This window comes from Indicator indicator, chromosome 13 (assembly GCF_027791375.1).
Source record: "Indicator indicator isolate 239-I01 chromosome 13, UM_Iind_1.1, whole genome shotgun sequence".
Taxonomy (NCBI): Eukaryota; Metazoa; Chordata; class Aves; order Piciformes; family Indicatoridae; genus Indicator; species Indicator indicator.
The window spans coordinates 18,641,482-18,667,880 of record NC_072022.1 but is presented as its reverse complement, the minus strand read 5'-3'; positions in this window follow the sequence as shown (position 1 = coordinate 18,667,880).

Sequence of the window (26,399 nt, the reverse complement as noted above, 5' to 3'; positions counted from 1 at the left end):
ACACACACACACACACACACACACACACACATGCACACACACATGTATATGGTCATAAACACACACACACACACACACACACACACACAGAGATACCTGTGTGTGGGTGCATGTTTTGGAGAGGCCAGCCAGCCTGTCTTTTGCCTAATGGAGCACAGGTCTCCAAACAGGACCCAACAGCCACTTGAACGAAGAATTTCTGCTCAGGGTGGTCTGCCAGCCCTCATGCCCAAATATCCCTAGTCCTCAGAGGCTCATCCTTGGTACAGCTGAAAAAAACAAAAACTGTTTGTGGTTTTGGCTGTTCCCCAGAGACCTGCACCCTTGCTCAGACGTCCCCCACACCACTGTCAAGCCCACATGTTGTACTTACAGTTTCTCCAAGCATTTTGGTTAACAAAACGGGCCTGACCAAGAGGAAATGAAGCACCCCTTTTTTTTTCTTTTTTTTTTCTTTTTTCCTTTTCTGCAATCAAGCATCTGTCATTCTTGTCCTGTCACCACAGAGATGTGGTTACCGGATCCTGTGGTTGCCTCCTTCCACCCTCTGAATTAGCCCTAAAGGGCAGTGCTTAGCTGGCATGGAGGAACAGCAGGAATTCAAGCCCAGCCACAGTGTGGTCTCACAGGCTTCAGATGCTGGCTTCTCAGTGGTCCTTAAGAGCCCTTAAAGGAGGTATAGGTTTGTGAACTTGACCTCTTTCCATGTTTGTAAGAGTCCTCTTCGTCTTTCTTTCAGGGATTTTCAGTGTGTAGCATGAGTGCAAAGGGGAAACACTGTAAGCACTTTCTAGAGATTTGAATTTTGCTGGTTAAAAACCCCCAAATTCTTGTTATTGTGTAGGTTCTGCATAGGAGCATCCCACTTTGTTCTGCAGTTTATTATTCTTTAAATAGGAAAGCATTCCTCAAGAGTAAACAGAAACACATTTTCCTCACTCCCAGTAGCATCAAGAGCTCAAGCAAATTCATTCTCTCAATAAATAAGACTTGAGTTTTTCTGTTAATGCTACCTCTGATATGGCATCTCTTTTTCTCTCACATATACACATACAAAGCACTATCGGTACCTATTGATATATCCTCATCTAAATAATCTGTCCTGATATATGAGTTTCAAGTCAGCATATCTCCTTTCCTACCCTACCTCTCAGGTACCTGGCTATACCTCAGGAGCTAACAACTTCCCAGGTCTGTCAGCCCTGCACAGGCAGCTGCTGCTCAACTTGTGGAGCTCTTCACTCCTTTTTCAAGTGAAGGAGACTTTATTTAGGAAGGGTTTGCACAGGAAGGGTTTTCAGGGGAAGGGTTTATGTCTCAAGTTTTTTCCTCTTCCTATGAGCTTTCCCTTCTCTATAACTGTGACAGGTAATTGTTCTAACTCAGAGGACAGATTTAGACTAGATATAAGGAAGAGATTTTTTACAGTGGGGGTGGCAAAACATTGGCCCAGGTTGCCCAGAGAAATGGTAGATACCCCATCCCTGGAAACACTCGAGATCAGGCTGGACAGGGCTCTGAGCAACCTGATCTGGTTAAAGAAGTCCTTGCTCACTGCAGGGGTCTGGACTAGGTGGCCTTTAAAAGTCTCTTTCAACTGAAAACATCCTGTGATTTTGTGACAAGGAAGCTCCATAAACTGTCATGCTATGTTTAAACCCAGCCTCCTTAAAAACTCATTTCTCCTCTTCAATCCCTTGAGCTTTCGCATGACTTGGATGCTTTGTTTAGCTAAATATTTGTATTGTAAACATTCAGTGTATGGATTGCTGTTCAGACTGCAGGCTCTGCAGGAGGGAGGCTGATTCCCTGTTGCACGCCTTGCACAGCCATAGACAACACAATGCACAGCTATAGCAACAACACTGCTATGGTTTTTGAAGGCACAGACTGTGATTTTCTCAGGCACAATGGAGCTGCTATCCTCAGATGCTTTGAGAAAGAAGTTTCCAAATTCATCTTTTCTGCAAAGTCTGAGGAGAATGGAGGGGGTGTTGAATTCTATCATGACAATATTAAAAAGAAGATGAGTCAAAAGTGCCACAGGGGCGTCCATCAAAGAGTGGAGATAAAAGTACTGAATTCCAGCAGCAAATTGTGCCTGGCAGATACAATGAAATAATGCTGCTTGAAGGGAGTAAGGGGAAGTGTCACTGTGCCCTGAGTGCTGGAAGTGCCTCTGTGAGCACCAGAAGAGTGAAGTTGTCTTTGCTGCTGCGCTGCAGACTTTCTTGTCTGACGCTGGGTGAGTCACTGACGTGTGGCTTATTGCAGGAGTGCCAGTGTCTGACTGGTGTGGAAATCACTGCAGGTCAGGTGCAGAAAAAAATTCAGGATCTAAGTGTCTTCTCTCCTGTGACGGTACAGATAATGTTTCCTCTGTTCCTATATATGGAAAGGACTTTGATACATTCAGGAGTTTGTGCTCAGGGCTGCAGCCTCCAATCCTGAGCTCTGGGGAGACACTTCACTGGTAATTTAGAACAGCAATAAATGGGGAAGGCCAAAATTTCATCTGCTGTTTATAGGTAGGGGATAGCTTGTGGACATTGCAGCCCTGGGACAAACCCCTCTTCTTTGAGCAGAACAGCAGCTAAGAACCCACATGGGTCTGGATGGTGCACAGCAGAGTACAACCTGTCACACCTATGTGGCCCTACCTCTGCATTAGGACTAAATGGAGGGAGCTCTGCTACACTGCACTTGATTCCAATAGGATTCCCAAACTCTTGCTAGGGCAGCATTTGGGTTCTCTTGTTGCAGAATGACAGGCAGAACCATGCACAATCTGAGACATCCCACCACCAGCAGATCACTGATGTCTGCAGAGTGTGCTATGTGGCCAAGAAATCACCAGGCTGCCCTGGAGGAAGCTGCCTCTGCTGTGAAATTAATTTTTTAACCAAGAAACAAAGTTTCCTTTCCTATAACCCCAGACTTATGAGTCAGCGCTTCATGTGTCAATTACTTACAACAAAAAGCAAGAAGAGCAGTTTTAAGATTTTTGGATGATGGGAGGAGAGTAAAGGGGAGGCACTGTTCACAACACTCCTGAGTTAAATGCATTCCCTTTCTGTACTTTCCAGGTCGCCAAGACATTTTATTAATTTTGGCACAGTCTTTTCTGTGCAGCAACTCCAAGTCTAGAAATTTATGTTTAGCCTCAAGGTCAATGTGAAGGAAACATGTTTAACAGCTGGAGAAAGTAGGCACAAATAGCTGAAACCACTTGGCTGTGTCTTTAACTCCTCATATTTGCTATATCATAGTCCTGCCTAAAAGCAGTGAGTATGCACTCCCTCCTAGGAGACACAGGAATTCAAGTAAGGGTAAAAATCCCATTTGTGCAATAAGCCTAAAGGGTTTCATTTACACACCTTTTGCCAATCCATGTTCAGCTCTGGGCTGTAAATGAAAATTGCTTTCAGTCACAAGGAAAACCATGCAGCCCACAACCTGAATATCTAATGGTGCTAGTGAACACTGGAAGAAATTGTGGAGTCTAGTGTAGCCTTGTCCAAGTGACAAAGCCATCACTAACTGCCTAATGTCTTTTCCAGCCTCCATGGCCTGTTTGGTCACCATGATGGTGTTGTGAGGAGGTGACAAAGGATGCAGGAAGTTCTTATGAGGAGGATGCTGTGATGAGGAAGCAAACAAGATGAGCTGTTAACGAAAGACAAAAAGCACTGAAATCCCTCAGAACATGTGGGGAGTTTTCTGGTGAGTAATACCAACATTTCAGGAACAGAAAAATGAGTCATTCCTGCTCCACATAAACCCCTCTCATCCTGCCATGATTTACAAACTAGTGTAGTCCCATGGAGTCCCTCACCAAGCGATGGAGTAAATGACACTTCTGCTGTAGGGAAGACAAGGTTTCAGTATTTGGCCCAGAAACCTTTTCCTGAGACCTCTCAAGGAAAGCTGTGCTGAGGGAAAGATTTATTTGGGCTGTAAGAGAGAATGTGAAACACCTTCAGGCCATGCCCAGTGAGAAGGGCAGCTGTCCTGTCCTCTCACCACCCAGCTGGCACCAATCTGCATGCAAATGAACTCCAAGACAAAAACTATATAAAGGGTTAGGTGGAAAACACTTTTCCCTTTTCTGTTGCTGAAATCATAGGCTGCATGGGCAGTGCTGGATGCTGCAGGATAGATGAGAAACCTGCCTGCCCCATCTTGCTTGGAGTGATGCAGCCATTTGAAGCAAGGGTGGGTGAAAGTCTTTGTTATGATGAGCTGGCCAATGGGTCTTGAACAGGTCACCTCACTGGAGGGGCTGTGAGGGATATCTGTAAACACATTTCATGCAGACATCATTATCCTTGGCAGCTGCGGTAAAAAAGCTGCAGCTTAAATGAGCGTCTGGTTCCTCAGTCTTTCCTGTGCTATGATCTCATGTTACAATATGAGCAAACTTCCTATCTGTGAGGAAGGGAAGCAGAGAAGCCCCTGGGGAGCTGAGGTGGATTTTCCCTCCTTTCCATCAGGTGCTACTTTTAGCACTGGGTCATGGTATATCCAGGAGCCTGGGTCAGGGTTAACTGGGGGCTCCCTGCTGCCCCACTGGTGAGATGTTCACTTTCCAAAGCTCTTGTTGCATTGCTGTTGTGCCAGCAGTGTATGCTGTGGTCTCTGTGGTCCTGCTGCCCTCTTTGGGACCCTGTCCTCCTTCAGCATGGCTGGGTCCCCTTGGAAAGCAAGGCATGGGGAGAGGGCAGCATATCCAAACCCAGTCCCCAAGAGGCAAGGGATTGTGAATGGCAGGGAGCTGGTGCTGTCATGGAGGGGTTGTCAGGCAAACAGTTCTGGCAAGCTGCTTTGTCTTGGTTTGTTTTCTTTTCTTTTCCCTCTAAGATCTGGGGCCTTTACTGTGCTTGAACACTCCTACAGGAGTCCAGTCATTCAGAGAGGAGGTCTTGCGCACTTTGATACAGCAGGGATTCCGTGGCTTGCCCAGTTGTGCAAAACAAACGGGATAGTTTCATACTGTCCTGGGTTCAGTGCCAGCCACCTACAAATAGAGCAGCAGGAACTTGTGTTCCTTTGGGATCCAGGTGCTTATTTTGATAGTGTGGTTGTGTTTGGGTTTGTGCTGCTTGTGATTTTTCTTTTTCTAGAGGTATAGTGGATTAGTCCTGGCTTTTGTTGTACCATGTTCTGGCTTTGTGTTGCACAGGGCTCAGCAGTAGTGTCAGGAGACACGCTCCTGAAGTACTCTTATTCTTTATCCTCATTTTACAAGCTGCACCAAATAAATACCAGGCATTTCCACAAATTGCTATTGATTGGGCAGCCATGTTTACAAAACTAATCAATAAGCTCCCCCCCCCCCCCATATATTTATTTGTGATAGAGCTGCTCTCTTTGTGCATCTCGTGTACTTTCCAGAGCTTGTAATTTGTCCAGTGTAAATAGCTGATTTCATCCTTTTTCCTGGGGAAAAAAATAGCCCTGCTGTTCTAACGCCGTGCCTCTTCTGGTGAGGGAGGTGTATGTGTCTTCCTGCCTTTAGGGTGGGTAATCTCGCCCTTCACAGGAAGAAGATGAAGGGATGGGAAAGAGCCTTGTTGTTTCCTGAACACCAGAGTTACTAAAGTCTCCTGTGGATTTTTGTCCTTTGGCCTTTTCATCCTACTTCTGTTTCTACCACAATAACCCAAGCTCTTTCACGCTGCTCTTCCTGTGACTTTACAACACAGGAGGCAACACGAGGCTGTGGCTGAGATAGAGCTGTGCAAGTGCTAGCTGGCCAGCCAGGACACACGTGCTGTTTGGCCAGGCAGCTCTTCCCACAGAGCTGTGTACTGTCTTTCCACAGTGGGGAGCTCATCTGGCTATCTCCCCTCCTCCACGGGTTCTCCCAAACCCTGTTGGAACTTTCTGTTGCCAAAATTTCTACCACTCCTTCAAATGTGACCAAACTGAGTCAAAAGGTTCAAAAGCTGTTTGGTGGGTGGCTGGAGGATCATTTGAGTATCAATCCCAAAATAATGATTTCTCCATATAGCTGAATCACCAACATCTTTAGAATTCTACTTAGGTTTCAAATTAAGAAGAGGTTGGATAGCTTCCTCGCTTGGCCTCAAATGATTTTATGCTGTACCTGCAGTCCTGTTTTGCCTATGGTGAAAATGAGAAAGAACACACAGCTCTTCCAAAGGATTTTCCCATAAAGTGGAAGCACCAGAATTTTGCAAGAGCTTCTTTGGTAGTGTGGGACTGTGACCAAAGAGGCATTGACTGCTCTTGCTCCACTACAGCTGACTATGCCCTCTGTGAACTTGAATATGTGAATGTCCCCACCTCTGTTCTCCTTTAAGGAGAACCAGACACATATTGATTTTCAATACCCAGTGGATCTTACATTTCTCTCTGGAATTTCCCACTTCGATGTCTACACTCACCACAACTGGCCCCATCTTGGGTATGTTCAACTTTCCTCTCACACATACTGCCTACTGGATCCAGGGTGAGATTGAAATCAACAGGTTTACATCTTGGCAATATTTCCTCAAGATTTTGAGGAAACTTCCTTAAGAATACTGCTCTGACCATAATTCTAAGCAAGGCTAAAAACAAGGCAGTGCAGAAAGTGGTGTGTAAGAATGTACTTTACTGCCCAAATAGATACACTGGTATCTTTATTGTATTTCTTCAGCATTTTCACAACCTGCTGAACATCTTCAGCCAATCTAAACAGGGAAACAGAAACTCAAATAAACTTGTTACTGAAAGCTTCTTGAAAGTAAAAGGCCAAGCAATAGTGTGCCCTGTGTACAAGACTCAGGGAATTTTCAGAAGTTATGGGGGCTGTTTGGCCAGCTGGATGGCTGCCCAGTTGGAGCACAAATAACTTGAAACAAGCCACAGCAAATGCTGCTTCTTTCCCAGTTGATAGATACAAGACATGGGAAGGAGGTGAGTGTATTGGGAAGGGGAAGAGTTTTGAGGGTGCCACTGGTACAGGGCTAGGGAAGGGAGAATTCATTGTGATTGTAAAGGTGGATCTCAGAGCCCTGCAGGAAGGGAATCGTGGGGGACTCTAGGGTAGATGTGCCAGTGGAGTGAAATGACATAAGGTGCAAATCCTTAGATATGAAAAGTGGAATGATGAATCCTGGAACAGCTTGGATGATAAAATACAGGCCTATGATTAAGTACCTGATTTCTTATTCTCAAAGAAATCTTATTGCCCATTTTTAAACAATGCAAAGTGGCTTTCTTTGGCACTAGGTACAGTACAATGGTATGCCCTGAAAAAGTCAAAATGCCCTGTCTATAATTAATGCTTCTGCTGAATATACATGAAGGCTTACCGCCAGTGGAGCTAAGCTCCTAAAACCTGAACCTTTGTCTTCTGACTTTGCCTGAGATTAATTCAAGGCTTTAGACACAACTACAACCAGCTCCTATTCCTTCCTTCTGCTTCTGTGTATACTCAGTTGCTTGTCCACACCCTCAGCTTCTTAGATCATTGACTCAGATGTTTCAATGGAAAAATACTCAGCACGAGTTTATTGCAATGAGCAGAAGTAAAGAGGGTCTCTGTAAATATCTTGGTTCTTTGTATGCAGCTGGGTTCCCCTTCGTTTACTTGACTTCCCCAGTTATTTTCAAGCCACTAAGGTCATTGCTAGTTAATAGTTGGCTAGAAATCAATAGACAGAGAGATGGTTAAAGATAAGTTTTAATAATGGGCGCAATCTAAATCTAGCAACTTTTATCTCTCTGCTGCTGCCAGTGGAGGGTGGGTTTTGTGCTGGGACTCCATTCATCTTCCAGCTGTACAAACTCCAGGCAGTTTTTATCTTTGTACAGTAAAAAGTAAAAGCAATCATAGCCCACCCTGGTGCCTAATGCCTAGAGCTCTGTTACTGGAGAGCTGAGCCCAAACATGCTCAGTGCCTTCCAATGGTTTCCACAGGATTTTCACCCCATGTTGACCATTATTCTGAGAAAAAAAAAACAAGATACAGAGTCAGACAGAGATAGAGCATTGTCATTTCTTGCCTGCTGTCTGGACAGGGGCATGTCAAAATCTCAAAGAGCACTGCTACTTATATACGTGTGTACTTCCAGTTCAATCATGAAGTGGTTTCTGCACCATCAATTGAGCATTATGTTGAGGTTGGATTTTAAAAGAGGTAAGCTTCACCACGAAAGAGAAAACACTGCTGCAATTTATGCCTTTAAGCTCTGGGTTTGCTTAATTTGGACTGTGTGCAGGGCACTGCAAAAGTCTAATAGTTATCTCTTGCCAGCTGGACATTATCACATGTGAAAGCAGATCTCTCAAATACTTCTGGTGCTGAGTGATCACTTGAACAAGTGTGTTCAAAGCGTGCTGGAGACAACGGTTGCTCTTGGGCTTTGGTTCAGGTGCCACGTGGTGCTGCTTGTGCTGAAGGCTCCTTGGCTGCCCACAGTTTGCCTGACAGTCCCATGCCTGGCATTAGGTTCTCTTCCTGAGAGTTTTGCAGAAAGTTATTGGGCTGTGATGCGATAACATCCCATCCTGCTGCAGCAGATTCACCCAAATAGGTATGGCTGGCACTTCATGTGTGCTCAAGCAAGTGAAGATCTTAGACACAGCATGTAAAGCCCCACCAGATGTTTTCACAGGTGTGACTGGCCATTGGGATGGCTTGGGTTTGGAGTGCCTGCCAAGAATTTGAGGCACTCATGCTCAGTTCTCTGTTTTGCCCCAGACTTCATCTTCTACTTCAGGCAAGTTACATAAATGCTGTGACTCAGTTCCACAGCAGTAAAATGGAAATAGCAAAATCACCCTAACTTGGAAAACTATTGAGATGGTAAATCCCTTGGAAGATGGTTCCACATTTCAATCCACACAGGCAAAGCTTGGTTTGGCTACTTTTGCCAGTCAAAGGAGCACGGAGCACCTGTATGGCTAACTGAAGAACACTAGAGCATGGTTTCTAATGATTCACTGGTGGAAGAAATGAGGACTGTTCATTACAAATCCTGCTGGAGATATATGTTCTGAATTATACTAGCAGTAACATCACGAGGTATTAGGTGAATGAAAAGTGGCACAAGAAAGAATGATAGAAGAGATTGGCAGGGGGAGGGTTGTTCAACATCCAGACAGCATATGGAGTCAGTTTTCACTGAGACATAAATAAAACCCGTTCACATCCAGAGTGTTTTACATTTATATACAAGTAGAGTATCCAGTTTCCAAATTAATAGATAGAAGCTTGTTTTGTTACCATTGTGAAGTAACAGATACCTCAATGCACTCAAGGTAGTCATGTTTTTATAGGTAACCTAGGATGCAGCCTGCCTCTGCATTGACATTGTCTAGCACATGGACTCATCATCCTAAGAACTATTTTCTTGTTGATTCTTCACTCATAAATAATTTCCAATCTACTTTAGGAGGTAAAATCTCTGCATTAGTGCTATTGATAATGCATTAGAAGAAACAAACATCTTGCTCCAGTTTTATCAGCTTCACATCTCTACAGATTTTGGCCACAGAGGAGTGAAATCAAACTATAGATGAGAAATTATTCCAGCATTCAGTGGTCAAATCATATAAGATCTCTCAATCAACCTGTTAAATATAATTTAATTCCTCTTGATCCATCTTCTGGGGTTAGAGGCTGTTTGCTTCTCTGTGAGGATCAGCAGGTGAGAACATGGTTTCCTGGTGCTTGTGATAGCAAAAAGTCTGTGAACTATATATGCTTTGTACCCCTGCCTCTGTGCTCTGTGAATGGTGAGTGGCCTGTCACACCTGGCACAGAGCCACACCTGAAACCTAAACCTTTTCTGGGCTGATAAGACAAGCCATGTACTGAGAAAGGAGCACTCTGCCTTGCTTTTGAACGCACTCAAGGACACACACAATGTCAGCTTGTCCAAAGGCAAGAAGGATTTGTTTGAAAAAGGAGGGGGGAGGGGAGAGAGAGAAAGAAAAATCTTTATTTATTTATTTATTTTTAATACTGAGCAAACAAAGTGAGGTTTTGGATGTTTGGGGATTAGGAATTGGAATCTGTAAGCACTAGGATTTCATTTGTTTTGAATAAGGCCAAGGTCACAAGTGACCTGAAGTCACAGTTGTGTTGCTTTTTTTGAAGAACTGGTTAGAGTGTGTGAATGAACAGTAAATTTGCCCCCAAAGTGCCTATTTGCTCCTTAATGTCAAATATGGTTTGAGTTTTGGTCAAGGAAAGAATAGGGATGTTGACCTCAAACATTTTCCCATAGCTTGCAGACAGCATTTTGACTTCTGTTTCAAAAGGATATTTTTTCTGTGCAGAACTTCTGTTTGAAAGTGTGGAAAGGGGCAGGGCAAAGTTAAATAACTCTAGCCCCAGAATTTTGCTTGTCAAGCTAAATGTTTTGGACAGACCCTGAAATACATTTCCCACTTATTTTTGTTTTGCTAAAATTGCATGGTTTCCACTTGGTTGTCAAGGCAAGCAGGCAAATGTCTTTTGTAGTCCCAGTTTAAATCAGAGTATGTATCAGGTAGAAGATCACATAAAGGTTCTGGGCTCATTACTTTGGGTGCAGCACAGGCAAGTAGCAAAAACAACCTTCCCCTCCCTGAAAAATGCCTGAACAGGAATTAGACAGGATGCAACAAGTGGACAAAACTTGGGAGTGTTGGAAGAGGATGAAATGAGGAGGAAGCTTTGCCTTGCTGTGGGCCAGCCTGCTGCCAGATCAGTGTGGGGGTACACTTGTGCTACAGGGGTGTTGTAAGGAGCTACTCTAAAAGATGCTACTCTTTCTGTTGATGTGAATTTTGAAGACCAGATGGAAAAAAAAAAAAAAATCCAAACTCTGCTGGTTTTGGCATTAATGAGCAGCAGTTTCGTCAACAAGACCTGAATGGGAATGCTGTCATGGGAGTTTCCGCTTTCTTCACTGTCTCAGATAGTGCTGTAAGTCATGCTCAAAGCCTGTTGACATTGACTGGGCCCACTGCCAAGCTTCATGCAGGAACTGTCTGGGGGTCAGGGGGCTTCCTCTCCTAGGCAGTCAACCCAAAGGCTTTTCATCTTCAGAAAATGTCAGTTAACAGATCGAAGATGCTCAAAAATGCCTACTGTTCCTGGTTCCTGCTGTCTGCAAATCAGAGCCGTGGGTGCTCAGGTCATGACTTGAATAAACATCAGTGTAGGATTCTCAGTAGCTGCCAAATGCTTAAGTGCTTTGCAACTCAGTGACTCTCAGACAGTCACAAAGATGTTCTTGTTGGTCCTTTGGCAGGTGCTGAACTGGAGACATAGATCTGCCTGCAATTCTCAAAGCAGCTCCAGGAAGCTACATGCAAACTCATGACTTGGTTCAGCTCCATTGGAAATCTGCATCCATGTGCAGCTGAGGCAGAGAGCAAGGACGAGATGGGAGGCAGTGCAGAGTAGCAGTGCTGCTGCCCAGGTAGGCCAACCAAGTTTGTGGTTGCTTGAGTAGTTAGCTCATGAGGCTTGTAAAATGCTCTCTGCCTTGACACTGTCCTTTCTCCAAATAGCAGCAGGATCCCTGCAACAACTTGTACCCACCCCACAATCTACCATATATAGGTTTTCCAGATCACTGGGGCAAACTACAGCTGCAGATCAAGTAATGGCTCAGCACTTTTTAAAGATTAACCAAGAGCTGAGTGATAGGCACCAACTAAAACCATGTGGTCATGATTGTTTGACAGCAATCCTCTGAAGGCTGAGACAAATGTAACTTGCCCCTTCTTGCCATTTAGGTCTGGATCCTCTTGGTGGGTTACTCCTAAAGAGATGAGGAGAGGGGCTACTGAAGCTAAAGGAGAATGTTATTCACTAACCACAGAGTTTTGGGCTGCTAATTACAAGAAAGTTTCTAACCTTCAAATTTTGAAACTGCTTCTCAGTAGGGGCAATGAACACAAGAAATTCTTGCCTAAGGATGCAGCTTGACAAACGTGGAAGAATTGCCATTGTTACAAGAGAAGGTTTGCAACAGCAAGAGATTAAATGTAGTAATAGATGAGTCTTTCTAGCTCCTGTTCCAGTTCTGATCTTCCTGTGATATTAGGTCTTGTTTCAAAGCAAACTGGACTAAAATGTCAACTTCATGGTATCATCTTTAGTCTATTCCCACTCCTAACCAAGCTATTAACTTGTAGAATCATTTATTAAAGGCACCTGTGACCCCCAACAAACCTCCAGAGCCAGATGACTTCCTGCTTCTCCTTTTTGATCTGATTTGAGGTTAAGATCTGAATATGCTTCAGCATTCCAGTCCAATTAAAAAATTGAATTTGTCTTTAAAATTGTTTGGGGGGTCTTTAATTCCCTGGCAGTAGATTCCTCCCCTTCTTGTAGGGAAAAGCACATTCTGTGTTATTAAATGAGTTGCCAAACTAGCCTAGTGGCTTAGCAGGCTTATGTGGAGCTTACTGTACTCAATGGAGCATGGTGGGACACCCAGCACTGTCTGCCAGGTCAGGAGTTGAATCAGTGTTATCTGAGTGATATTAGCCAGGATGCCTGGGGACAGAGGAAATTAAAAGTCACTAATGCTTACTTCCCTGAGCCAAGACTCAATTGCAGAAGCACCTGCAGGGTTGGCCTGCACACCTACTGCTTGCTTGATTTTTATTTTTTTTTTCTTTTTCCTTTTCTTGACTCTTCAATGTGTTTTTATTTCCAGGCCAGTGCATTGAATAAGGCTGGTTTTGGATGACCAAAATAGTCAGGGATGAGGCAGAGGTTTCACTGTTGAGAGTGAGGGAGAGGAGTGATGGGAAATGAGCAGCCTCTTCCCTTTGGACATGTGGGTGATAGCCTTTGCAGCATGACAGGAGAGGGAGTGGGAATGAGGCAAGCTAAGGCTGTTCCAAAATTTTCATAAAAGGGCTTTGTCCAAGGAAAATCTGAGGTTTCAACTGACCGGAATTTCCTCTTTACTGGGAGAAATAGCTGCTACTGAACCCTCTCTTTTTCAGCTGAGAGTTAGACTAGTGGAAATAGTTTTGAAGCAAATGAAACATTCGTTCCCCCCCCCCCCCCCCCCCCCCCCCCCCGTTTTAAAATGAGAATAAAAAGCTCCCTTTTGAAGAGATTAGGGCAGAAATGTGAAATATCAAGGTGAGCTGAAAGTTCTGGAAAAAAAAAGAAAAATCTTCAGTTTGAAATCTTCAGTTTGACTCAAAATAAAACCTTCAGATTATTCTGAACTGCCAGTGAACCGAAAAATCAGTCATTTGCACTAATGATAAGTAACTGGCAGGTTGTTTTGCCTGTCAAATTCTGTGTCTTGTGGAGTGAGCACATTGTTGTCTGCTGACAAGATCTACTGAGCTGTTAGGAAAAAAAAATCTAAATGAAATACAGCTCCTCTCTTCTGGCAATAAGGTTTGCGTGCAGGTGCAAGGGGCTGGGCTTCTCTTCCTGTCTGGACCATGGGGATGAGGGACCCTAGTCTGTTTGTGCTCTCAGCAACTGCCACAGCCTGATAAATATCTCAAGTTTTCCCCTGGGTAGTGATATTCAGAGACTGTCATAGCAATGATCACTGATTATCTGGATGGCACTGGCATCTGCAGGCAAGCTGCCCATGCCAGGGCAGGGCATAATATCATAGTGTTTCCCAACAGGGTATGTAGAAGGATAAGATGCTGAGGATGTGGGGAGATAGTAACTCTGTTGTCCGTCACCACAAAGATGGGCAAATAACAGAAATCAGCAAGGAAAAAAAAAGAGGCAGAAAAGGAATGAAACCTGGGTGTCTCCCAGCTCTTCTTCCTACTAGGAGATGGATGTGTATGCTTGGGAAGTAAGAGACCTTCTTCCTCAAGGGATATATTACATACCCCATACACCTTGATACTTGTATCTTGATTCTGGCACTTATTTAGCCTTGGGTGCTTTTCAGATAACCCTGCCAACACTGAGGGGAGTAGGCTGCCTAGCAGCTGAGGACTGCTCTTCACTGGGAGGTGAACTGAGACTGGTAACAGAAAGCAGTAAAATCATTTTTGGGGGGACAGAAGACTGTCACAAATCCCCTGTGGGCCAGTGAGTTATCCTGGGCTTGTAAGAGTATGGCAGGCTTAGAGGGAAGGGGGTGATGGCTTGTGGACAGGATGGAGAAAGGGATGTGGCACAGTCACTGCTGGGGGCTTGCTGGGCAGGAGAGAGGTTTTCTTACTGCAGGTTTAGTGGTGGGGTAAAAAAGGCTGCAAGGAAAGTACACAAGCAAGCATTAAAACTATTAAACTGCAGCAGCCCAGACCAGGTAGCCAGGAAATAACAGGGGAAATATAATAATTGTAATTTCATGGCACCTTTACCAGGTGACCAGAGACTTGTTGAGTGAGGCAGTGTCTGAGCTGGAAGGAAGTTCTGCTGGGAAACTGTATGAGGGTCTGGGTTTCATCTGAGGTGCATCTGGTGGTTGTAGTTAAGGCAGAAACCTGTTAGTTAAACCAAATCAGGATTTAGGGGGGAGGAGTGGGGGTAATTAGTTGGCAGTGTGGACTAGACCTCTCATCTTCATATCTTTCCTCCTATCTGCTGTGTTGATCCCTAAGAGGTTTTTGTCCTTGCATGCAGAAGGTGAGGCAGCTCAGCAGCAGCCTGTCCAGTGCAGCCCAAGGACTGGCTGCCAGTGAGGTTTTTGGCAGCCCTGCTCATGGTGTGTGAGTGAGCCTGACCCTGACACCCATGGCCATGGAATGGGAGCTGTGTGACTGAACTGTTTTAGTACTAAAATATAATAGTAACCCTCATATTTGTTCTAAATGATTTAGGGTGTAGCTTATGGCTGATGATTCATGGTTTCGTTCTGGTAGAGCCTGTAGGTTTGCTACCCTAAGAAAAGGGAATCAATCTAGTAAGCATGACATGAACAGGAGCCAGGTCTGGCTCTGCCTCCAGCTTGCAGTGATCTCTGGCACATGGATAAAGAGTAAAACTCAGAAAATACATGCAGCCTTCTCCAGGGAACTGGAAGTCTCACCTAGATAAGGCTTATTTCTCAGGAAATCATCATGCCATGGTACAAGTAAGCACCACCCTAGGAGCTAAACTGGCTGCTATACACCAGAAAAGATTTGACATGTGGTGTTGTGCCTCTTTCCTCACTCAAAAAAAAAAGAAAAAACCAAATCCTTTCACTTTCCTTCCTTTTCTTACCTTTGTTCTCTAAAGCATGAGATGCCAGAGTCCATCAAGTGAGTGTGCAAAGGCACTGTCACAGCCAGAGTGGTAGGAGATGGGAGGGCAGGGCTGCAGTAAGTGTTAATGATTCCTTTGCTCAGAAGCTGTGTTGCACACATCAGAGGTTTTGGTGGTGGTGGTTGATTGGGTGGTTTTTTGTTGTTATTGGGTTTTTTTCCTAGTTGTTGCCTGTTTGCCCAGGCCAGCTAAGTACAGAACCAGTAAAAGGCAGCTTTCCTTGTTCACCCTCCTGGGTACTCCAATATTTTGTTCTGAGAAAAGTGGCACAAAGGCTGCAGGAGTTGCTAGGAAGGTTGAGGAGCTAGATTCAAGAGGCAGCATTGGCTGCCAGCTCCTGCCTTCCTCTGCTGGTTTTGAAGAGCATTTCCTTATGAGGTGATGGCTGGCTCCTGGTGCCAAATCCTGGCTGCCCTAACACACTCCTGCAGCTTTCTGCTCTTCTGCAGCCTTCAGCAGCTTCTGCCATGAAACATGACCCGTGTCATGTTTCTGCTTAGTCATGATCCTCGTCATGGGGAGAAAGGGCAGCAAGAGTTAGCTCTTCGTCTTCAGATGCTATGTCATGCATGGCAGTGCTATTGCCCTCTTCACTCCTACCTCAACAGAAACCAGTTGCCCTTCCTTTTGCTATTCTCCTGTTTCACTTGTACCCATTGCATTTTCTATAGAAGGAATAATTTCTGGTTTCCAGGTCTCACAGATCATCACAACAACAACCCCCACACCTTTTTATTTTACCTCCTTTCTGTTAGTCACCTAAAAGGACCTCATCTCCAAGCAATATTCTACCTGTCTCTTCTGCTCCCTATCCTTGACAAGCACAGGTTCCCCACTGTCCCTTCTTACCCCAGCTCTCCTGGGGCTGAACTGGTAAACTGGTAGCTGTTTTCCTTGGCACCTCCTGCCCAATGCTGCTCTGCTTCCTAGATGAGATATTAGACTGACAACCAATGAGTTACAGCAGAAAGTTTCTGATGTATTTTGTTAGTTCTTTGAAAAATGAAGCTGAGAGTTTGTTTTGGGTTTTTTTTTAATTTGTGGAAGGGCCATTTCTCAGCCATACTTCTATCTAAAATCAGTGCAAAGATTCAGTGTTTAGTAGAGGGCTGCAGAAGTCATTATCCTAAGCTGAGGTCAAATGCTGTCAAAGGTTTTGGTGAGTTTCCTTAGTTACATTGGACAGGGTGGAATTATATAGAGAATGGGTGCTCGGTGTAAGCTAGGGATAATGTGTACATCTAAGTGCTTAATCAGCCTTTCACAGAGTTTGCACCATCCTAAGAAGCAGCAGCTACTGGCCATGCAGGGCTTGGGTAGTAATTTCCAGAGAGAAAGGAATACACTGGTCTGTAGCAGCCCATTAATTTCTGTCATGCAGGCCAATCTATGTGCTGGGTCAAAAAAACCCCCAACTTGTAGCATTTGTTCTGTGTCCCATCTCTTTAAATGACAGTCTTTGCCCTGGAGGAGAGATTATTTGGCATCACCAGGCAAAGGATAAGGCAGAATTATTGGATCTTTTTCACTTGTAATCTGTGATCTGTTTCTTCAGAAAGAAGTCAAATAGGTCAGTTTGGATGGCATTACAGCTCTTTCCTTAGTGAACCTATGAGAAATTGTCTATGCAGTAACAGGAAGGGTTTAAACCTTTGCACAGGGAAGTACAAAATCTCCACTAGAAAAAAAGAAAACAACAAACTCTGGTCATACTATTTCATTTTTAGCTTTCCTTTATGGAAGTCACAGGACTTTGTTTACAGTGAACAATGCAAAGCCAAACCAAGATCAACATGTCCTTTATTTTGCTTTGCATGTTAAGTACTGCGTATTTACCCCTTGCCACCTAATTTGTGAGTTTGCCAGGAATCAAAACATCCATTTAAACTAGCCAAGAACACAGCAAAATATGTGCCCAGCTAGATCATTATCTAAGACACAGTTATGATGAACTGAGGGTGGCATTGCTAAGTCTGATGAAGTATAAAAATGCAGCTAGATGGAGCAGATTGGAAAAACAACAAAAACATTTATACACAAGCTGATTGTTGGTCTAAAGTAAATTGGAATGTTTCAGATTAAAAATATTTTTCTTGTGGAAAAGCAGTAGAGGCCTGTGGGGGATCCAAGGCTGGGTGTTGCACCTCATTGGAGGCAGGCTCACGGGTAAATCTCAATCTTTTGTGAGACCCTCTGGCCTATTCCCCAAGGAGGAATGGTGCTGCAATACAGCCCTGGGCTGAATGCATTGTATGGTGGGAAATACAGTCCAGTTGGAGACTGGAGGAAGAGACTCCCAATCTTCAATGTCCATGCAAGTCAAAGGTTTTTCAGGGATAGAAGAGGAATGAGGGGTCAGTAAGGAGTGGCAATGATGCATGAACCGTTGCATGCAGGCTTCAAGATTTGGGTTTTTTGTTTGGTTGGTTGCTTTTTTTGGGTTGTTTTTGTTGTTGTTGGTTTTGGTTTGGGGCTTTTTTTGGTTTGTGTGTGTGGGTTTTGTTGGTTTTTTGCTTGTTTATATTGGTTGGTTGGTTTTGGTTTTTGTGGGTGCAATCGGTCTGGTTTGCCTCGGAGTTAGCACAGCCGTGTTTAAATTGTTGTTCATGTTTGGTTGTTTTGCTCCTAAAAACAATTTAGTAACTAACAGTAGGCTTTGAAGTTAAAATCCAAGCCTTCACAAGAAATGCTGCAAAAAGTGTTTTGTTTTGGTTTGGTTTTTAATACAACTTTCAGTTTTAACGGTCTAGGAAGTTGTAATGGTTTGAATCAGAACAAAATGGGTCAAACCAAACTAGCAGGTTCACCTGTCTGTTTTCCCAACACAGAAGTGAGGGAAAAGTAACACACACAAAAAAGGTGAGATAAGAATAGAGTTTACTGATCAAAATCAGATAAACATAGTACAAAAGGCACAATTACCTTAGCCTATTTGCAGAAAAAGCACTGTGCAAAGCAGCAGCAAGCAGAAGCAAGCGAGCCAAAAGCCCAACCTAGAGAACTACTCCCTGATCCCTCCTTGGCCCCCCACCATCCCAGCAGAAAAGACCAACACCCAAGAACCCAGAACCCAGAAGCAGCAACTGGAACAGGAAGCTTCCTATGTTGAAATCTGGACTTCAAGCTCCATAATACTTTGCTCCAATTAGCACTTTCATTTTTTGAAGCTGGAGTGACTGCAGAAGGGTAGGAATAACTGCAGCAAGTTCAATTCAATCCATGACAGAAGTAGTCAAATTTTCTCTCCATGCTTGCACTTTAATGTTTCTCAAAGCATTGTGTTCAGCAGAAGGAAAAAAAAAAAGTAATCTTATCACAAATCTCAGACTGTCATCATTTTATTCCATTCTTCTCAAGCATCAGAACACTGAACTGGGGAAAAAAATTAAGTTGTCCCTGCTAATCTGCGTGAGTCTTGGAATGTCTTCTGACCATCTGATGCCTTAGTTTCCCTATTTGTAGAACACAAATTTTTTTCTTCTGTCTTCCAAGCATCTCTGAAAGCTGGGAAGTTATGCCCATATGATGTTTTAACAAGAAATCAGTGGAAATCATAGAATGGTAGGCATTGACAGGGACCTCAGGAGATCATCAAGTCCAACACCCCTGCCAAAGCAGGACCACCTAGGGCAGGTCACACAGGAACATATCCAGGTGGGTCTTGAAAGTCTCTAGAAAAAGAGACTCCACAACCTCTCTGTGTAGCCTGCTCCAGTGCTCCATCATCCTCACAACAAAGAAAATAGGTATAAATGAATTAAGATAATGCAAAAATTAAATAAATGACACTTTTAATTTCTGCCTGGTACTGCAACCTCTCTTCCTAAGGAAGAGGAAATCCTACTGCAGATAAGGCTGCAAAAATGAGCTCAGCTGCATTATTAGACATCAGAAAATCCAGCCTGACAGGAGCAAGAGGAAGCCAGGCTTCCTACGCATCACTGTCAGGGAGCTATTGCATTCACTCAATTGTACTGTTAATGAATTAACTCTGGATCTGTTGGAGTTTTTATTTCCATATATAGGCCCTCAGAAATGGGAAGTGCAGAGGATGATCAGGCTTGTAAAGAAAGCAGCAAGTGATGTCAATCTAAATCTTGTATTGCTGTCTACTTGATACACATTGGAAGTTAATGAGCTCAATTGGAAATATTAATTGCCCTGCACTGCTTGCTGTCTATGCTTGCTCCTGCTCTGGAAAATTCATGCATAGCAGCAGCTGAAAAGTCAGCAAAAAGTGCCTTAGCATAGGAAACAGGCAACATTTGGCCCTGTAATATCATAATGCAGGTGGCTGAGAAATCACTCAGTCAATTATATGCATGAGGGGGACTCCATTTAAGAGCAACATTTGGAACTTTATGGGCAACATAAAAGGAGAGAGAATGAGGTTTTTATATCGCTGTGCTCAGTTGTAGAAGAAGCAGAAGGTTGTTTCCCACCCCTTTGCATATGCTTGGACTGTGCAGGGAAAATGAAAATGTCTGTTCAGAGATTTGGCATGACACTGGGGAGGATGGGCTGGACCTATTCCAGAGATCCCTCTCCACAGACACCCTGCTACAACCCCTGTTATAGAGGTGATTTCATGTGTTCAGGACTGGGCAATGTCAAAACAAGAGCCATACTCTAAAAATAAAAAACTTGGCTCCTTCACTAACAGTGAGCTCTCAAAGCAAAAAAGTTCTCAGAAAATATGATCATAATTAATTGCTGCTTCTCTTCTCCCTTGGCAGTTGCTAGAGCAAACAAAGTAAGATTATCTCCCAGCACACACAGCTTCAGCCATTTTAGCATCCCTCTGCTGTCTCCTGTAAAGACCCTGCCCCTGGAGTATAGGGGGGGAAATCTCTTCGTCAAAGCTTCCTTACTAATGCTTGTGGGTGGCTGAGGGAAAGCAGACAGGTAAGACTTGCCAGGACAAAGTATCTGTATTTTTCCCTAAATTCTTTCAGTGCCTTAGCTCACATTTTTTGTGAGTGCTGTATCTCTGATGGTGCAGTATCTGTGTCCATCCTTCCAGACATGCCAGCACCTGTGATCTTCCCATCCCTTCTTCCTACTGCTAATTAGAAGAACCAAACCATTGCTTTTCTGCTGGTATGGACTTTTAATCTGCCTTTTTATCTGTTAAGATCCATACAGAAGTTCAGCACTCTCTTTTCATTTCTAACAGAAATGTCTGTTTTATGTCTGTATTAAACAAAATACAGAACCACCACAAATACCTTAATTCTTTTTTTCTTGCTGCAAAGCTTGACATCTGGGCCTGTAACAGCTCATCAGTGGATCTGTGAGATGAAGCAAATGACATTTCTATATAGAGTACTGGCTGCTGTAGAAATCAGATGGTGAAATGGGACTGCAAAGAATTTGGTATTGAGTGATGATCTTCATCCAAGAATCTCAGAGTACAGCAATCCTCACTTTGCTGACGCAGATGATCAGTGACTTACTCTAGCCTGCACAGCAGAACTGGCCTTACAGCAGAGCATCTCTGGAGACCTGTACATAGAACACAAGCATTCTGTAGCTGGTATTGCATCTCTGTGTTTCATAAAGCTTTTTCTTATAACAAGTCTTTGATCTTGCTGTGGACAGAAGTGCATCTGTAACTATCTGTACATGAAACATCCTATCCTTGCCATGCATGTAACCCACTCAGATGCTTCCTTACTCCACTACCTTGGCAGAAGGTCTGCCACTGAGTTGCACCTACCTTGCCTCCCTTCACACATGCAGTTTGAGCTGTAGTGTGCATAAACAGTGTTTCTCTGTGTTAAAACACAGCATGGGATCAAGGCAGCATTCCTGCTCTGTCCTGACCTCCACAGCACTGCTCCAGAAGAAAGGGCTTGAGAGCAGCTCTCAGCAGAACTACTGGGACAAACAACCTGAAATCGTCTTAAGATGAACTTGGTAAATTCCTAGGTTGTGTTTACTTCCAGCAGGAAGAGACTGGACTCAGTGGCCTGAGTTTCTCTTTTGTTCCCCGTTTGTACCCCGAGAGATGATAGCTGCGTCTCAAAGGCACAGCTTCCCCGCGCCGCTCCCAGTCTCTGCTTTCCCCTGCCCGCTGGTGCTGAATACCTGGCCCTCAGCACCGCCTGCCTCTGCTTTCCCAGGATAGCTCCTTGGCCGGATCGGAGGGAATCGGCCCTTGTTTTGAAAACGAGTTTCATCCCTGACAGCCATGCCTTTCACTGCAGAGGGACGGGAAGAAGCTAGGGACCACGCTTCCCCTCCTTGTACTTGTAAGCAAACTTGTAAGCAAAGAGCAGAGGCAGGATGCTCTATTTTCAGTGTTCCTCTCTTTGAATCACTTACTTGCTCCCTGAAGCGCCCAGCAGTGGTGTTATGCTTTTTCAAGTGCCTCTCCCAAAGGATTCACAATGGCAATGCCAAGCTTTTCATACCGTGCCCACAGGAGCCTGCAGAGTTCAGGGATGCTTCTTACAGAAGCTGTTTACCATGGGGATGTCAGGAAGGGTTTGATGGGATGAGACACCTAATAAAGCACACCTCTTCCCAGCACCAATGATCATTATGTTGAGACACATGAAGGTATTCTGTCACCTATTCTGTGGTCATGGCATTCCTGAATGTTTCCCAAATTTAACCTTCTTCCTTTTAATCTTTGCAGTTGGGCACTGTCAGGCAGATTTTGCCCATTGATGACACGGTGCTCCAACCTTGTGCAAAAGAAGTTAATATGCTTCAGGGAAGGCAGAATATCTAGTTCTGTTCTCCAGCTAGCACACTCGAAGCAAAGGCATCCAGGCTCAGCTGCACTGTCTCAAGCCACATCTGACCAAATCTCTTGAGTCAGCAGCAAGAACTTGCTGTTTCCTAAAAAACCCATGTCTTGTAAAAAAGATGGGAGTGGTGGTTATCTGTCAGCCAGTCAGCACTGTGCTTCAGGCCCTGGCAGGACATGAGGATGCTAAACTCATGCAGGGCCTAAGGAGAGTCCCAGATATCCATGGCTATCAGGAGCTCTGTGGCACTCTTTGCCAGAGATGGACCTTTATCTGTCTCCTGCTGCCTTCCATTTTGAGTTATATTGGCTTTTTGCACCTCCAGCTGAGCCTTTTGTTGGGAAGGACTGGAAAGCTATAAAAGTCATGTTGTGTCTCATTGAGATCTCAGTTCTGCTACTATACAAGAAAAGGTTCTCCCAACATTCAGCTATTATTTTTCATGAAATCTCTCAACTTCTGAGTGCAGTGGCCTTACATATAAACATGTGTGTAGATACTTGCTGTTGAACCCTACTCTGTTCTGAACAGAAAGGACTCATCTTTATCTTACACAGAATAGTTGGTGAAAATGCAATGTGGAGACTGCTTCACCTCAAGCACAGGCACCTTTAAGCAGGAAAACTCATCTCTGTTCCTGCTCTTGTTGCCTGCTTTCAAGTGACCAACACTTGCCCTGTTGTTTTGTAGGGCAATTCACCTGAGAGGTGAAGACATGTCCCGAGTTTGGTGCTACAGGTGCTTTGATACTCTAAAAGCAAATCCATAATGATCCAGGACAAACTGGCTTTCCCTTTGGGGAATATCCACAGGGAGCAGTACAATGAAGCCACTTTGAAATATATAAGGCCTCGAGAAGCTTAGGAAAGGCATGTCAGCTTCAGTGTATCTTGAGAGGTGCAGAATGCTCTGTCAGGGGAAATCTCTCTTTATAGAGCTTTCTGTTGAGAGGTGTTGTAAGGTGTTCCCTGTAATCCAACATCCAGGCACTCCATGCCTGACAATGCCTCATCGCTTCCCCAAGAACAAGGGAGATAAGGGAATAAAAGAATGCTAGAATTGGCTTTATCAATGGGCAACTCTACATCAGGTTTTCATTAAGACAGTGGATAGTGGGGCCAGCTGTCTGTAGCTTTGCTTGATAAAGAGATTTCTACATGTATCCAAAACAACTAGCAAACCCATTACCTTCTATCTGTGTTGTACAATAGCACCAAGTGGAGGATGTTAGTCACTTCTGGAAAAGGGAAAGGAATTTTACAACAAAGAATCACATCTTGCTTCTCTCTTTTTCCAAGATTTTGTCCATCTGTTCTCGTTATAAAAAACAAACAAACTATTAATACAGTGCTTTGATGGAGCCTTCTGTTCAAGGCTCTTAAAGTGCTGTACAGATATTCATGGGTTTATTTGCCAAGAAAGAGTCTTTAAGAGATAAATATTAAATTCTTTGCTTTCCCACAGGGCAGATGCCAGAGGGGCTGCATGTGGCTGTGTGTGTGCATGTGTGTTGGGCTGACATCACAACCAGGGCACTGACTTTGGACTCTGGAGAACTTGCTCAATCCTCAGTTCCACCTCAGCATTCCCCTGCCTATTTTGTCTGTCTCTGTTCCCTTATTTGTAAAATATAGGCATTTCTTTTCCTCTGCTCTGCCTTTCACACCTCCATGCTGTGACCTGCCTTCAGCTGATGCACTGGCACACCGTGATCCAGCCCCTGTGGCACATACAGCATTTGGCCAGGGATCTGTGCTGGGTAGTTATTTCTGCAGCATGGCATAACCAGAACTTTTAACAACAAAATGCTGGGTGCTGGACTGGCTGGGTTGAGTACCAATATCAGTATAGTTCTGGCAGCAGGACCCAATTTCAGCTACCTTAACACTCGCTTGGATCTCTAGGCAGGTTTTCTGCCTCACCAAGGTCTTTGCTGCTGCTGGTGCAGTACTGTTGGTCCTAAAGGTAGCTCATAAAGCCTACCAGAGCTGATATCACTCCTCCATCTGCATCACCCGTGAGCTCAGATAACTCTAAATCCATTTGGGTGTGATGTGGTGTAAAAACACGGAGCAGTACGTCGGTATGGCTTACGGAATTAAGGCCCCTGCTCACAAATCTTTCTAGTTTTAATGTTATGAAGGCACTAGTGGCACCTGTAAAGCACTGGAGGAAACTTACATGTGGTGAGGGCTATGAATTGAGGATTTCCCCTAGAAATGGCTTCCTGAAAATCTCCTTGTTGCCTGAAATATCAGAGCTAAGGACTGCCAGCCTGGGCTAGCAGCCCAGTCCTGATGTTCTCTTAGTCACTTTTTTTGTCCTTTCTGTTGGTGGAATAGACAAAAGAATAAATTGGATAAATTGCCCCAGATGGAAAGCTTTTGTTATCAGGGAAGAAGCAAAGGCATCCAAGAAAGGAAGGAACCAAATGTATCCAGCACTGCAATGTATTCAGGAACATCCCAGTTGCTACTTATCAAAAGTCAGAACCTCAGAGCCACAAAAAAAAAAAAAAAGGCAAACAAACAAAAAAACCCATCTTAAACTACTTTAATAAGTGAGCAACCAAGGCAAAGCTTGGGGGTTTGTTGCTGTTGTTTTTTTTCCCATGAAAAATATTCTCCCTTCTTGTTGTTTTGAAACAGACCTCATGATAGTTTTCAAAATATACCCTGCAAGTCTGAGCCATTTATCCTAAATACAGACTCTCAGAGTTGACCTGACCAGATTAAAAATGGCTTTCAACAACATCAGCCAGTCCCTGGGTCCTCCTCATTGCAAAATTATGCTACAGCTGGGCATGGGTGGCAGCTTCTGCTCAGGAGCTAAGAATGAGATGCATAAATGGGTAGGGTTTAGGAATATGGTGGGATTGCAGGGTATGCTAAGTACAGCAGACAGGGCTTGAGTCATAGAGAAGAAATGGGCAGGTATTGTGCATAAACATAGTGAGAGACTGAGAAGCCATGGAGAAAAGCCAGGTCATCTGTGAGAAGGTTAATATCAAGCTGTCCAAACCCAGGAACAGTACAAAGAGTGGTGTAAGTACTTACTGTGTATCTAAACCAGGAGATGCTCACTGGCAGAACCCCATGGACAAGAAGGACTTGTCTGAAAGGATCCTCTCTTTGCTACAGCAAGAAGTCTTTTGGTCAGTTTTGGGTTGAAGTGCCTTTCTGTGTGATAACTGGGGGTTGACAAGGCTTCCTTGCCTCAGCAGAAACCTCAGCCTGCAGGACTGGAGTGCCAGCATCCACATTCAGAAGGCTGGTATCGACCATGGCCTTGTATTTTTGGCTCATAAATATGCCACCCATAAGCAGAGAGGACTGAGCTGCCTGAAAAAGGATTATGGGTCTTTTTAAGAGTCTAATATAATTTCAGAGGCACTGTTGGAGAATGATATGACAGGACTCCTGGGTAGCATGTCCAACTCTCTGAAATGGTTGGAGGAAAGCAAGACCCAAGACCTCAGCTGTGTTCCTACTGATACGTTTGCTCACCATCTCCCACCTTAGAGCTGTGAAACCACTGAGCCTTTGGGTAGAGAAAGTCTCTCTGTTAGAGCACAGGGCTTACTTGGTGGCATGTGACATGGCAAAACGAGGTAGTTGAGGAGGACAGGTGGGGAACAGTGAGAGTTCAGCACAGTGCGTGCTGGAGAGATTAGACTGCATATTGTTGTGTAGTTTCTTGTTGTGACTTGATGTGACCTCCACTATACCCATGAGAATACCTCCAGGGAGTATCAATAGCCTCTTCTCCTGTGCCTTAATGTATTTTTAATACCATGTAACTGCCAGAAAATAATATTGTGTCTGGAAGCTTTCACTGCAACATTTAGTTATGCATTTATCCAATTGTCTGTGAATTCAGGATCCTCAGTTACCCAGAACCCAACACCTGCTAAAAGAAAAAGGTTAGGAATATATATTCACAACAGGTTCAAAACAACATTGAAAGTCATTGTCATCAGGTCTGGTGGAGTATGAAGCCTGGCACAGATTGTTAAAGGTAGTTCTTAGACCTGGACTGGGATTATTTTGAATTGTTCTAATTTACTGATGAAGTAGTCAGTTACAAAGCTGTAAACTATGCATACAAACTTCCACATAGCTTTGGTTCCAGCTGTTTACTTTGTTTGTCAAGTATCACACCTTCTCACAGCACACAGATATTCAGCAGCACGTGAATTATGTGCTCTCCATCAGAGTGTTCTTGTAGTTAGCTTTGATGGATCGTAGCTTAGCTGCAAGCTTAGGACATAACATTTTGCATTTTGAATCAAAATTGGGAAAGTTTTATGAGGCTACATAAGGGCCTAAAATGTTCCAAGCAGTAACCATGGATTGGTGAGAGGAGAACACATGAAATGAGTGATTATAAGGACTGTACCATAAACTGATAGTTCAGGGAAACATAGTTGCTCTTGATG